The following is a 16,028-nucleotide window of genomic DNA, read 5'->3' as shown; positions in this document are numbered from 1 at the left end:
GCCCGGTATGCTTCTACATCAGCGAGAAGGCAAGTGGGGCCCGAGTAGAGTGATCAAGGGGTGGAAGAGGTGAGACTGGAGAAATAACAGGGCCACCTAACCCACTCTGAGAATTCTGGATTTTACCCAGAGAAAAATGTAGATGCGGAGCAGAGGAGTGACACAGAATAACCCCACGCACAATTCTGTGAGGCGCACACGGGATTCTATGCTCAGGTGCCAGGGAGGAGGGGCAGCAAAACCTGCTCTGAGCCTGTTCCCAGAACGCAGCCAAGTACCCTGGGCTCATCAGGGTAACCCCGGCGGGGAGGATCAGAAGATGTCAGACTCTAGATACATTTTAGATACAGGGACCAGGGGTTTTGCTGACCAAAAAGATGTGGAGCCTGAGGGAAAAACACAGGTCAAAGATGATTTCAAGGAATCTGCTATGAAACAAGAAAAGGAAGGCTCCAGAGGGAGCAGGTTTGGGAGGGGGAGTCCAGGACCTCAGTGTTAGTCTTGGTGAGCTCAAGTCTATTAAACATTCAATCAGACACAGAGTGGACTGTTAGGTAAAAGCATCTCGGGTGCAGGAAGAGGTCTACACACCAGAGATTATCAGAAGTGACCAGGCCACAAACAGTCCTGATGAGAAGACACGGGATCACCAAGGGAGAGGCCTCAGACTGAGAAAGGAGAAGGACCAAGGACTGCGCTCTGGTGCACACTAACCTCCAGTAGTAGGAAGGAGGAGGAACTAGCAAACAATGAGAGAGAAGGAAAATTTACAAAGTGTGGGAGCCAAGTGAATAAAGTGGATGGGGGGGGGGGGAAGTAGCCGATGGCGTCAAATGTGGTTAAAAAGTCAAGTAAGACGGAAGACTGAGACTTCACCACTGGATTTCACAATGGAGCTCACTGCTGACCTTGACTAAAACGTTAAGGGATGGTAGAGGGTTTTAAGGCTTTTAGTTCCTATCAGTATGCTAAATTAGCACCATTGCTGGATCCCACCCAGATGATCATCCCAGGAGGAAACAGAGACAGAAAGCAAAGCAAACTGTGAGAAAGCCCTGGTGGGTTATCTGAACAGATGTGTGAGCTGTGCTTTGCCCTGGGACAAAAGGCACCTGCTCCCACCTGGGGATGACCAATGACAAGCGGGGAAAAACAACTGCAACTTATGTCATGTTCTAGAGAGTAATTTCCCTAATATAAAAAAATAAACCTATAATTTAAAAACTTTCCATAAAGAAAATCCAGACCCTAGATACATTCACTGGTGAATTTTTACAAACTAATTTTCAACAAATATTTCCAGGAAATAGACAATGAGGAAACACGTAACATGTTTCTTTAAGGCTGCATAAAATTGATATAAAACCTGACAAAAACATTATGAAAAAGGAAAATATAAGTCTCTCTCATGAACAAAGACAAAAATCCTAAGTGACTTATCATGAAATATATTTAAAGATAATAGAATATAAAGAACAGGTGGGATTTTTTTTTCCTGGAAAATAGGCTGGTTTTACATTTGAAAATCAAAATGTTAATAGAATTACCTCAACTAATATGATAATATCAATCCATTAAAAGAATAAAGAAGAAAACCATACAGTCATCTCAATAAATTCAACACCCACTGGATAATAAAAACTTCAGCAAACCAAAAATAGAATGAAACTCCCAAAGAATATCTACCAAAAAAGTTACAACAAATACCATCCTAAATGATAAAATATTGAAAGGTTTCCCTTGAAGGCTGGGATGAAAACAAGTATATACTATTCTATTCCATGATACATGAGAGCTCCTAGCCACAGCAATAAACAAAAAGAAAGAAAAATTCTTAAATGGGTTAAATAGTAAGAAATGGCTATATAACATAATTGTGTGGCTAGAAAATCCAAAATAATTTACAGATAAAATACTATAATTAATAAGTGGTAAGGTCACTAAAAACAAGTTCAATATACAAAAATTGACAATATTTCTTTATGCTAGCAACACCCAAATAAGGAGAAAGTTTTTCAACCACCTAAGAATAAATCTAACAGAAGCACAACATTTACACATCAAAATTATCAAACATTGCTGAGAAAAATTAAAGGAGACCTAAGTAAATGAAGAGAAAGGCCATGTTCATGAGTTGAAAATTCAAGACAATATTAACATAACCAACTCCCAAATCGATCTATAGATTCAGTGCAATACCAAATTCCAGTAGATTTCCAGGTAGAGGTGGGGCATGTTGACAAGATGATTATAAAGTTCATACAGAAATACATAGGACTTAAAGCAGCTAAGGTAAATCTTGAAGAACAAAAGTGGAAAACGTATATCCACAGATATGAATACTTTTGACAAAGCTACAGTGGTAAGGGCAGGGTGGTGCTGGCATGAGGAGAGACAAAGAAAGCAATGACAATAGAAATAAGAATCCCAAAAGAGACACATTCGGTTGTCTGATTTCCAACAAATACCACTGGAATTCTGCAGGGAAAGGAAGGTATTTTTGATAAAAAATACTGCAGGAACTGGATAGCTACAGCCCAAAAATAGATATATTCATGTTTATGTATATATATATAGAATAGTTTGAAATGGATCATAGACTTAAATGTGAAAGCTAAAACAATTCGAGCTTTTAGAAGATAACATAACAGAATTCCTTTATGACTCTGGGATGGGCAAGACTTTTTTTTTTTTTTTTTTTTTTTTTTTTTTTTTTTTTTTGGTGGGGGGAGGTAATTAAGTTTATTTATTTATTCTTAGAGGAGGTACTGGGGATTGAACCCAGAACCTCATGCATGCTAAGCATGTGCTCTACCACTTGAACTATACCCTCCCCACCCAAGACTTTTTTTTAAACAGGACACAAACAGCACTCACCATTAAAGAAGAGATTGATAAGCTGGACTTAATTAAAATTCAAACAAGCCTCAGATTCAAAAAAGACATCTGCAGTACATGTGTCTGAAAAAGGACTCATTATCTAGCACATATAAAGAATTGATCCATTTTTTTAAATGTAAAAAAAATGATCAAAATAGTCAGAAAACATGAAAAGATGCTAAACATGATCTGTGTTGAGAGAAATTCAGATTAAAAACTCAATGAGCTACCACTACACCACTATACTCATCCACCAAGTACTGAAAAGGAAAAAAGAAAATAAAGCCTCACAAGCAACAGCGAATGCCAACCCGGCTCTGGCACAGCAGGCCTGCTCACACGCAGCTGGCAGAAGGTCAAGCAATGCAACTGCTTTGTCAAACCGTTGGCCTGAATCTATCAAAGCCAAACCTGTGTACGTGTGCTATGACCCATCAATTCCACTTCCAGGTTTATATCCCTTGGAATCAAGTGCACAGTGACAAGAGCCAGAATAAGAAACAACCCAAATGTCCACCCAGAGCAGAAAAGATATTCATACCGTGGGGGGAAAAAAACCAAACCACTGCTACACATGGATGACTTCAAACACAGAATGTTGAGTAAGTCAGAGCAGAATATACTGCATGATTCTACTTGTATGAAGTTTAAAATGAGACAAAACTAATACATAATAATAGAAGTCAAAATAATGATTACCCTTGAGTGAGTGGGCAAGTACAGTCTTTGAAACAAAATAAGGAAGCCTTCTGTGGTACAGAAAACGCCCCATATCTTGATCTGGGTGCTAGTTATCCAGCTGCAGAGTATATGAAAAATTCATCAAGTTGTACCCTGAGGATCTGTGTGCACTTTAATTCAACTTCAAAAAAAAAAAAAAAGAAAGAAATGTTAACAACTTGAAAGTAACAAGATTTGATCACAGACTAGATGTGCAGGTAAAGAACAGCACTTAGAAATAAATGCTGTTTGTCACCCGGATGACGGGCTGGCCGGTAATAACATTTAAATGAGAAGGGTGGGGTTATTAGTAACAGCTTTCCTTTTGGATCTGTAGGGTTTGAAAGGATTTTAGAAGAGCTATACAGAGATGTCTAGCAGAGAGTTGGCCAGGTGGGTCTAAGGTGGGGGAGAGGTCTGGGCTGGAGAGCCGGAAAAGCTTCCCAGCTAATGGTGCAGCCTCAGAGAGAAGAGGAGATCAATCAGCAAGACCTGAGGAAAGTGAGGACAACAGGGGACCAGAAATGGACACCTTGGGAGAAACAGTAATAACAGGCAAGAAGAGGAAGAAGGCTCCATGGAGAAAACAGAAAAGAAATAATCACAGAGGAAGGAACAGATCAGAAACCAGCCAAGACTTTCCAGGAGGGAATGAACATGAGTGCCAACTGGACAGAAGGCTCAATTGAGGCAAATACTATAGAATCACAACATTTGTCTTAATAAGGCCACTGCTATCCCTTCCCAGACAGATCCAACAAGTGAAGCGGTTTGAATGTGAAAGGACAATGGGGAAGCCTTTGCCAGAAAATACAACTTTAACCTAACCACTGCACAGTCTACACATAATATTACAGGAGATTATTTGAGGTGATATAATCCATTCTTTCTTGCAGATATCCCTGGTTCCACGCCTGGATCAAGCAGGACCATCAGAAAGAGGGCTACGAGGCCCCGCTGTTGGAGGACTTAGAGACCTGCATTGACTGAGTTCTCCTTTGGCGCAAAGTGTCCAGCTTCCCCTGAGAAGCAATTACAGGCAGCAGGCTGCACCGAGATCCAGTGGTCAGTTTACTGTGATACCTACAGGAAGACTAGGAAAGGATTTTTTTTTAAGAATTCTTAATGCCTTATAAGGCATTACCATGATAATTTTTTCAGGGTCAATGCAAATCATGTAACAGACAACAACTGCATTTTTGTTACCACCATCAGAAAAATCAGACAAATATAGTATAGAATAGCATAGAAATAGAATAGGACCTGCATGTTTCTGCATACTGACATATGCTCCTGCATATTATCTCTGAAGTTGATTTTCATCTATTTCTGTATTTCCCTTCTAACCTACTGATCTTGAAAGTCTCATATAGGACAATGCAAACAAAGTAGGGGGGAAAAAACTAACTCTGAGATGTTCATTTTCTGTGGATCTAGGAAACATGTAGAGAACCACAAAGGTGAGGCTGGAGGAGAAGAAAGAAAGAATGGATCCCAAGAGGATCTGATCTGCCCTGCATCTCCTGAACTCTCTTGCCTACAAGGTCCACACACTAGCTGGATAAAATGTACCCCAGTAGGAGAGCATCTTTTGGTCATTGATTACATTGGTCTGAAAATCTGACTGTTGGCTAGGCTGCTGAGAATGAGCCAGTCAACCTCTTGGGCTCAGTGGTTTTCATCTTTCATGCTAGGCAAAAACAGGTGATCCATGAAGCTCTTTCCTTCACTACTTCCTGTGCCTGAGAAGTCAGGATGAAGGAAGCACCCCCATCTCTCAGAGCCACGTGTGATAAAGGGCAAAAGTGAGGGCCTCTCAGGAACTGAAAAGAGTGGAGAATCTGAAATAAGTCAAAGGCTGTTAGGAATGTCTGAAATTAAATGTTCTTAGTGGTAGTTGGCATCCCCTGCCCCCTCCCCCAGACTACCTCCCTCAAACCCTCAAAAGTGTAATTTCTTGGGCAGACTTGCTCCTTGCCTTAGCTTAGCTCACCTCTCCTGAAACTTGGCTCAAACCTCAGGCTGTCTCAGACTGCAGGGTGGCCTGTGGAGCGCAAGGATCCCATAGTGCTACCAGCCGTGCAAATCTAGGGTTTCCTCTTTCTTGGCCTTGATCCTCCTCTGCTCTGCAGCCCTGGTGGGAAGTCTCCATTCAGAAGAGCCATCTTCCACGTGGGACTCCTCTTTACCTCACAAGATGGCCTTTGTTCCTGAGAACCAGAACCTGGGGACAAAATCATTTTAGCTGGAGCCTACATTAGGGTCTCAAATCCTGGAACTTCCTGTGCCCCAAAATTTCTAGTGGGTTCTTCAATAATCTCAAGTCAGGACCACTGAAAACATTCTGGCTGGGCAGTTCAGATTAGGCCCAGAAAGAACCATTATGAACTGTGATCCCAGAGCCCTGAAGAGACACCAAGAATCCCACAAATCCAGGTGCCCCGTGATAAAGAGTCCACGTTATACTTCACAGCGACGTCCAGTGCTGGAAAGGATGCAATGCCAGATTCGGGCAGAATCGTTTCTTAGGGAAGAGGGAGAGGTGGATATGCCCCTCCAGCAGGCTGTGTGGTCTCCAGGTACTCGCTGGCCTCTCTTGGGTCTCTGTTTCTTTATCTATTAGAGCAAAAGGGCGAGGACTCGCTGAAGTCCTCATGGAGCGCGCGTTGGCCTCAGAACACGGGGTCGCCAACACTACTGCGGCCTTTCTTAGGATCCGGAGGCGCTGGTGCCCGCAGTAGGGCCAGGCCCGAATGACCCACAGCGGCTGCTCGGGCGGGCCAGTATCCGAGGTCCGAACCCCGCCCTCCCGCAGGCTCAGCGGGTTCTTCACTCGGGCCGCGCCCCAACCGCGCTCCAGTCTATGCGCGCCCAGACTGAGGCCGCGCGGAGTGGCGCATGCGCCACAGGCCTGTCCGGTGCTGCCGCCCGCCGGCGCGCACCGCCGAGCCGTAGGGCGCTTCCCGTCGGACAACGCGGCGGGAGCCCCGCCCCGCCCCGCCCCGCCCATGCTCCCGCCCATGCTCCCGCCCCGCCCCGCCCCTGCGCTCTCGCTCTGCCCGGGAGCTGGCGGCGGGCCTCGAACTGACTCCTGTGAAGCAATGCCTCTGCTAGCCCAGACCCTGACGCGGCGAGGGGGAAGACCTGAGGAGAGATCCGCAGTGCAAACATTTAAAAGAAAACAAACAGCCTAACAGCAGGGCTTCTCCCAGGAAGGCACAGCAGCTTAGTGCTGGCGGTGTTGGAAATAGTAGTGATGACAAAATGCGATGATGCCAGCTTCTCAAAATTATTTGTAATACACGAAAGTTGTAGATGAATGAAAATACACACAAACTAAAAAGACTGTCACACACAGCCTCATCTTACTTAGATAACAGTGCACAACCTTCTGACGTTTTACAAAAATCGGATTTTCAAGCCGTAACTACTTCGGTAAACAGTATAAACATTTTTTGGTCAATATATTTCCCAGCTCTTCCTTATCGAAAATTTCAAACAAATAGAAAATTTGAAACAGTTTGGTGAGCAAACATACCTCATCTAGAGTCAATAGCTGTTAATATTTTGCCGTATTTGCTTTATCTAGGCGTGTCTTCGTGTTGAAACATCAGCCCTAAGTGTGTCATCATGTATCTTCTAAGAGGAAGGACATACTCTTACATAATCACAATACACTTATCACACCTATAAAATTAACAGTAATCCCATACAAAGCATCTAGTATTCATATTTCTCCAATCGTCCCAGGAATGTCTGTTATAGAGGTTTTGTTAAGTCTTTGAAGCTGTTTTTTCAAATCAGGATTCAAAAAAATCCACATATTAAAATACACAGTAGTGATATGAGGAACGTGTAAGTGTAGACATGGCAAGATTCACTTGATTCACTAAAGAATCAAGTACTAATTTTCTCACTGGCATTAGTGTAGAGAGTGTTTTCTGAAAAAAAAAAAAAGCATGAATCTCCAAAGAGAATAGAGAAATTTTGTTTTAATTCTATTTCATACCTTCTGAGAATTCCAGACTATTCTCTACCAATCCAACTGCACGGTGTGTCAAAATTAAATTTTATCAGAAAACAAAATTCTCTTCCAGAGTTGTCAATGTTCAGGCATGTTTCACAGCACAAGCTTTAACAGCAGTCCTAAATGAATATTTGGGTAAGTTGGTTAAATAAAAAAAGACTTTGAGTTTTAACATCACTGAATATTAAAATAGCAGCCAAAGTCAGCAGATCATTTACAAAAATTTCAAAGCACATACACAACATTTATAGGAGACTGACACGTCATAGAATTAAATCTTGTATATTAAAGATGAATATGTATAGTAATAACATACACTGCCCTCAATTTGCTGTTCAAGAGTTTTGAAATGCTGTGACTCCCAACAATTATCTTAAATATTAAGAGAATTACATTATTTTAAACTGTGCAGAACATACAACTTCCAAATATTTATTCATATTATTTTAAATTTGCACAATTTACATTCCCATAAAATGTGGCAGCATTGTACAAGCAATCTTTCGCAGGGCTCAGATGTGCATGAATTTCATCCATCATGGTTTAGTTACATAACACCGCTCCGCCAAAAACACAATTCAAATTTCAGTTCCCACTTTATATTAACTGTGAGGAATCCCCTAAAGTCCTACAAAATCGGCTGCTAGCTCTCCAGTCTACAAATCACAGCAGGAATAATACATGATATCATGATCAGTAGCTAATCACATCGTTTCTTTCAAAGTCTGTTGACAATTGGTCACTGCGAATCTGTTACTCAACTCGGGCGGAAACAGCAACAGTCATAGTTGTCTGGGCTTTTTGCCTCCCAGTGATGAACTGTTGTGGTTACTAAGAACTGCGAAACACCTGGGATACAGTGACTCCATCCAGACCTCTGCAGAGAGACGACCAAACTCTAGCATAAGGCCACGTCCCTGGGATGAACCCCCTGACACCCTTCGTCCTACCATGCCCTCATGCGCACACACAGACACACATGCACCCTGTTAAAATGATGTCAGAATTTACTGTTACTTCCAGCTTACAACTAATAATAGGCCCCTGACCTCCCTTTCTTAGAGCATTTACTAAAATGAACTTGGAAATATGAATCATTCCTCTGTTCCTTCAAGAAGTACACGAATCTCCTACAACTCAAAAGTGTCTCTCTCAAGAACCTGAAAGCCTTTAAAATTAACCATCAGAAGGAACAGAGACTCTGTCTTCCAGTTTCTGTGGGTTAGAAAGCTAACTTCAATAATTGCAGACCGATAGCACACACAGCCGGCCTAACTGCATTTGTTTGGATGTCAAAACTGATGACCCGCCACATGCACAAAGAGGGTATAAAGAGGTTTATTACTCACAGAGTGAGGCTGTCTGGAGTGAACAAGGACGCTCCCAAGCAGGTCCACAAATGGCTTGATCGAGAAGGGGAGAGACTAGTGAACAGGTTTTATTGCAGTTAAGGGATGGGACTGAAGTATGGGCTCCAATGCACATGCAGGTGCTTGTGTGCTTTGAAGTTCCCTCCAGAGCCAGAGGAGGGAGCACCTGGGTTTTCATAGCTGTTGCCCAGATGCCAACCAGAAGGGGAAGGAAGACTGGTGGAGCTTGAAAGCTGTTCTCAGTCAAACATCAAACGTGCAGTCAGACTATCACACAAAGCCACATTACATTTTACATAAAAAAAAAGGAAGAAGAAAATTAATGGGAAATTGACCAGCAAAGATGAAATTGCAGCAAAAAAAAAAAAAGTGATAATGCTGGAAGTGACATTCGAATTGAACATAAATGGAAATAGCTGGGGGTGGGGAGTGGAGGATGCCAACCAACACTGCCACCATTCAAGAGGCTCTAGATTTGCAACCAGAGGAACTTGCTGAAGGGGAACTCGTTGCTATAAATGAGGGAAGTGACAAAAAGAACAAAGAGGTCCCAAAGGAAGTGATACTGTTTTCTGGGGATTTTTCTAAGCCATTGTGTTAGTCTTCTATGAGATAGTCTACTTGCTATACTGATGTTCAGAACTTCTGAGAGTGTCCAGCAAACTGCTTCTGCACGTATAGAAATAGTGGAACCAGTTGTCCCTTTCCAGTTCAGTTCTCTTAGGAAATTTTTACAGATTCACAAATCATTCAGGTAGTTTATTAGTAGTCTATGGTTGTATAACAAGTTACCCATAATTTAGTGGCTTAAAACAACGAATAATAATTATCTCACACCATTTTGGAAAGTCAAGAGCAGCTTATCTGGGTGGTTTCAGCTCAGACTCTTGCTTGAGGTTACACTCTCAGCCAGGCTGCAACCATCTGAAGGCTTGGCCAGGACAGGCTCCACTTCGAGGATAGCAGCTCACAGGGCTCTTGGCAGAGGTCGCAGTTCCTGGCCATGTGGGCCTCTCAGCACGGCAACTGGCTTCCCTCAGGGCAAGCAATTCAAGAGAGAGAGGTAGAAGCCAGGGTCCTTTATAACCTTGCCTCAGAAGTGACATGCCACCACTTCTGCCACATCCTGTTGATCACGGAGGTGACCCCACTGCATTGTGGGAAGGGATTATACCAGAATGTGAATACCAGGGACTGGGATCACTGAGGGTGACAAATCACCTAGAAGGGAGATGATGGTGGCAGTGTCCGCTATAGAATGCAATTAGGGCCCTGTGTATGTGAAGGTCTTTGCACCCAGCCATGTTTTTCTGTTCCAGATGTTTTTCTGCATTTTCCTTTTATTTTTTTTCTCTCTTCTCTTGTATTCTGATTTTGCTCTTTATAAGCTTAAAAAATGGTTCATATGACTGGATAAAGAAGTTGTGGTATAACTATACAATGGACTACTACTCAGCCATAAAAAAGAATGAAATAATGCCATTTGCAGCAATGTGGATGGACCTAGAGATCATCATACTAAGTGAAGTCAGACAGGGAAAGAGAAAGAAAAATAACTTATGACATCATTTATATGTAGAATCTAAAAAAAAGACACAAATGAACTTATTATAAAACTGACTCACAGACAAAGAAAACAAACTTAAGATTACCAGTGGAGAGAGGGGTGGGAAGGGATAAATTGGGAGTTTGAGATTTGCAGATACTAACTACTATATATAAAATAGATAACTGCAATAAAACCTGTTTAGCACAGGGAACTAGATATTCAATTGAAGATATTCAATATCTTGTAGCAACCTATAATGAAAAAGAATATGGAAAGGAATATATGTGTGTACATGTATGATTGAAACATTACACTGTACACCAGAAATTGACACAACATTGTAAACTGACTAGACTTCAAATTTTTAAAAGTGGTTCAGACACATTTTCATAGCTGAGTGTAATTTATGTAAGTTCAACTTCCAGTTTGGTGCATTTTACCCATTTTTCTTTCTCTCCCAGTGTGAGGGTTTCAGGCTTTGTGATAGATTGAATTAGGGAACTCTGCTTTTAAACCTGAAGGGGAGTAATGTGTATCAGCCTGTCACCAGGAGCAAAAGTCATATGGTAGATGGCATGCTCCCTGTCTTCCTTTCTACTCTTAGAGGTCTGCTAGGGGACCACATGTTTGGGCTGAACAGCTGACTGGTAAACATGAATATTACTTCCTGACACAGTACAGAAGCCCATGTTTTCTGTTACTTGAGACTCTAAGGTCCCCCAATATATATTTAAGCAGATTATATAAAATGGGAGGTTTTGTTCCCTAATCAACTATAACCTGCCTCTATTGATGATCTATTTATTTGAGATACTATCCAGATGCCTAGCCCTTAATATAACTGAAGAAGATCAAGTTTTGAAGCAGGAAGTTCAGTTAGGAGGCCATTGCAATAATTCATGTACAAAATAACAGTGGTGGCTGGGGTCATAATAGTGGAGATAGGGTGAAGTGGTCAAAATCTCGATATATTTTAGGGTGCAGCTGATAGGGTTTTTTAGCAGTGCATGAGAGGTGTAAGAGAAAGAGAGGAGTCAAAAGATGACTTTATGGGGAGGGAACAGCTCAAGTGGTAGAGTGCATGCTTAGCAAGCATGAGGTCCTGGGTTCAACCCCCAGAATCTCCTCTAAACATAAATAAATAAATAAACCTAATTACCTCTCCCACCCCAAAAGAGACTTTATGACATTTGGCAGATGGAATTGTGACCATCATGGGGAAAAGTCAAGAGAAACAGGTTGATAGGGGAAGATTAGGAGTCTTGCGTTGGCCACAGTGATTTTAAGATGTCTATTTAACCAACATGTGAGCTGTGCAAATAGTTGGATATTTGGGTTCCAGATATCAGGGCAGAGGTCTGGATTAGAGACCTGAGTTTGAAATTTTTAGGGATATAGGTGCTATTTAATGTCTTATGATTTTAAAAAATCACATAAGTGAACAGTGAGATAGAAAAGAGAAAAAGGCCCAAGCGTTAAGTCCTGCCCTAAACATCTGGTTATCTGGTATGAGTAGGGTGATTATCATCTTAGCACCCAAACATGAACACTTTCGAGAATGAAAATGAGCACTATTAATCCTTAGGCCTAGAAAACAGGAGTAGACTAAGAGCATCCCTTTCACATCATAGGGATGATCTCCTTGCTGATGGGAGGGAAGAACATACTGAATGCTCAAATAAATAATGTATGAAATAAGCATAAAATCATCTTCTGGAAGAAGGGAAGAGCAACTAGACTACAGACATCTGGTGTCACTGCTGAACATGTGAAGAAACCATGTTGGTTGGTGGTCATGAATTTGAAGTGATCAGAATGACAGTGTTTTCACCCAAGTCCAGCTGCATGGGTGTCGGAGCATAACAGGCAACATTCGCTGACTTTGGGGATTGATAAAGCAAGAATGGAGGGATTAATAATGACTGAGCATCAATGTTAAGCTGGGCAAGTAGGGAACAGGGACATCACCGGGTGAGGGGCAGCTGGAAATGACAAGGCCTCGATAGGATCGTGACAAGGTGGCAAATAAGATCACTGGAGGGGAGGAGTCAAGGGATGAGCAACCAGTTTGTTAGACTTGTCATCTATCTGGATACTGAAATGACCAGTTTTGACATGGGCAGTTTGGAGAGAGTGAGCCAGTGAGACTAAAATTTTCAAAGAACAAGAAATGATCAAAGATCAGATCTGCACTTGGCAAAGACCCCTTTACAACTTCACAACCTTTTCATGGGGTGGAGGAGGTAATTAGGTTAGCTAATTAATCAATTTTACTTTTTAATAGTCGTACTAGGGTTTGAACCCAGGACCTCGTGCTTGCTAAGTACACACTCTACCACTGAGCTATACCCTCCTTCCTGACAAACTGACTTTTAAAAATCAGTTGTATCCAGGCTTTTCCCATTTCAGGGTTTCCCTACTTTTGTAACTTTCCTGCTGGCCTTGAACGTCTGTTGAAAGTAGGCAGTTTGTCCTTTGTGCACCTTGTGATCATGGCTTTTCCATATCGAAAGTGGAGATGTAGTGGACCACTGGATTTCAAGAGATTTGTTGGACAGAGTTTCAAGGTGAAATGCATACTTTTCATAGGTGTGAGACTAAAGACCAATCATGAGTGTCATCCACCCCTGTCAAACTCTCTCTAGGGTCTGGACAGTCCCATATAGATCAAGGTCATAACTGACTATCATACTTGAATAATATCTCTTACTCATCACTCAGTGAAGAGAGCAAGAACATATCTAATTAAGAATAAATATAAGAGAAGGGACAATTTTTTCTTACAAAATAATTCCAATTAATAATTGTAGAAAGAATGTTGAGGAATGCAAAATCACCACTGGAAAACACCATGGAAATAATTGTTGTAGACAAGATCCACTGATGGATACTAAGTAAAATCAGTGGGCAAACATAGACACTATATACAAAATCTCAAAGTGTCTCCACACAAGAAAAGTATCACTTACAAGGGGAAAATAGTAACCTTATCATGGAGAAAACCAAAAGAAACCACCTTAACCAAATGGCCAAAATTAATACCGCCAGTAAAAGCCACAGAGACATCAATGATGCACTGAGAAAGAAATGTTACTTCCATGGTATTCCTGGCAAAAAATGCATAATCCTAATCTAATTATGAGAAAATACTAGACAAATTCAGTGAGAAACATTCTTAAATATAACTGACCAGCACTTACCAAAGTGCCAAGGTCATGAAAAACAAGACCGGAGAATTGTCACAAACTGGGAGGTGACACAAGCAAATACAGTGTGGGATCCTGAACTGAATCCAAATCAGAAAAAAGGAATTAGCAGGGGAACTGGTGGGATGTGAATAAAGTTAGCTGTTTAATGTATCATATCAATGTTAATTTCCTGGTTTCTATGGCTCTGTAAGTTGTTGACATTAGGGGAGGGTGGAAGGATATATACATGAAGCCACAGTATCTTTTCAACTTTCCTGTAAATTTAAAATAATTTAATCACTAATCAGTGCAGAAAAACCAATTAAAACCACAATGAGGTACTACTTCACACCCATTAGGATGGCTATCATCAAAAAAACAGAAAGTGTTGGTGAGGATATGGAGAAATAAGAACACTTGTGTGTCGATGGTGGGAATGTAATATAGTGCAGCCATTGTGGAAAACAGTGTGCACTGTTTCCTCAAAAAATTAAAAGTAGAATTACCATATGATCCTGCAATCCACTTCTGGGTATATACTCAAAAGAACTGAAAGCAGGGACTCAATTTGCCCACTACTGTTTATAGCGGCATTATTTACAATAGCCAAAAGGTGGAAGCAACCCATGTATCCAACAGTGGATAAACAAAATGTGGACCATACATACAAATGAAATATTCAATCTTAAAAAGGGAGAAAATTCTTTTCTTTCTACAAAAAAGTGTAAAGTTTTTTTTTAATTGTGTAACATAGGCAAAATTACTTAAGTCAATAAATTGCTTAAGAATTTCACATGTTCTGGGGGGAGGGTATAGCTCAGTGGTAGAGTGTGCACCTAGCATGCATGAGATCCAGGGTTCAATCCCCAGTACCGCTATTAAATATCAATCAATAATTACCTCCTCCCACCAAAAAATTAAATAAATAAAATATAAAAAAAAGAATTTCATATGTTCTGATTCTTTCCACTGCCCATCACCTTAGTTCCTCAATGTTTGAATTGTAATCTTCAAGATAGTCCTTTCAATAAGAATTTTTGCTCAATCAACCGTTGTCATGTCAGTCAGCCCATAATTCTTTTAGCTGAGTTTCTTTATCTCCAGTGGAACATGGACACACTTCAAAAACTCCTCACCTGTAATCTTTGGGATCCAATTTCATCAAGCAATTTACTTTAGGATTATTACATATTTGAGGTCAGAGAAGATGGGTCTGCCTGGTTCTGAATTTTAGACACTCTCTAAACATGCATTAAGTTCAAATCATATTACTCCTAAGCTTATCACACCCTAAAACAGTATTGATGGTTGGGATATGCCAATATCTAAGATAAAAAATTTGACTGTTAAGTTTTTCACAGTTTATTTAGCAGCTCTGTCTTGTAGTTCTTTCCCACAGATCTAACATGTAGTTCTGTGAGTAAAGGAAAGCACACAGTTATTCTATGAGACATTTCCAATGACATAGGTCTACAGAAAAAGCCCCATCCAGATAGACCTCAACAAGGGAGGAAATTCTGAGACATACTACAATAGGGAAGAATCTTGAGGGCATTATGCCAAGTGAAATTAGCCAGACACACAAAGACAAATACTTTATGCTTCCACTTATGTGAGTTATGTACAATAAGCAAATTTATGGAAACTAAGTAGAATGGTGGTTGTTAGGTTTTGGAAGGAAGAGAAAATGAGGAGTTTTTAAATGAGCATGGAGTTTCAGTTTTGCAAGATGAAAAGAATTCTAGAGATTGGCTGTACAACAATGTGAATTACTTAACATTTCTAAACTGTACACTTGAAAATGGTAGATGGCAAATTTTACGTTATGTGTATTTTATGATTAAAAATAAGTTATAGAGATGGATAGGGGTGATGCATACGTAAATGCCGCTGAACTGTAAACTTAAACCTGGGGAAAATGGTAACTATTACATGTATCTTACCACCATGAAGCAGTTTCAAAATCAAAAAAAATAAAATAACTCAGACTATAAAATTTTAAAGGAAAATATGAAGTAAAGCCCAAGAGTCCTCAAGATGTGTATGAACCGAGAAGTGTTTAAAATTGGGTTGTGCATATGCAAGAGACACACACAAATAAAGAGATTACTAAAAAAAGAATGTTTTTCAAACTCTTAAGTTTTTAGTTATACTACAGGACAGAGTACTGATAAGTCCATTTAATAAGCTGATTGCTTTTCAATTGCTTATTATCTGCATACTCCATAATTTTCTACCCCTGGTTTCAGAAATGTTCAGAGATAATTTAAGATTGCTTTTACTTTGCTTCAGAC

General features: G+C 40.6%; 1 non-coding gene across 1 annotated transcript; it reads right to left on the bottom strand.

The window, feature by feature from the left end:
* Nucleotides 1–15,107: 15,107 nt before the first annotated feature.
* On the bottom strand, nucleotides 15,108–15,238 carry LOC123618330 (small nucleolar RNA SNORA18). Its single transcript, XR_006726751.1, has one exon. It is a non-coding gene; the product is annotated as a small nucleolar RNA SNORA18 (small nucleolar RNA).
* Nucleotides 15,239–16,028: the final 790 nt, after the last annotated feature.

The sequence above is a fragment of the Camelus bactrianus genome, chromosome 11 (assembly GCF_048773025.1).
Source record: "Camelus bactrianus isolate YW-2024 breed Bactrian camel chromosome 11, ASM4877302v1, whole genome shotgun sequence".
Taxonomy (NCBI): domain Eukaryota; kingdom Metazoa; phylum Chordata; class Mammalia; order Artiodactyla; family Camelidae; genus Camelus; species Camelus bactrianus.
The sequence above is the reverse complement of the archived record's forward strand: the minus strand, read 5'-3'. Positions and strand labels throughout refer to the sequence as shown.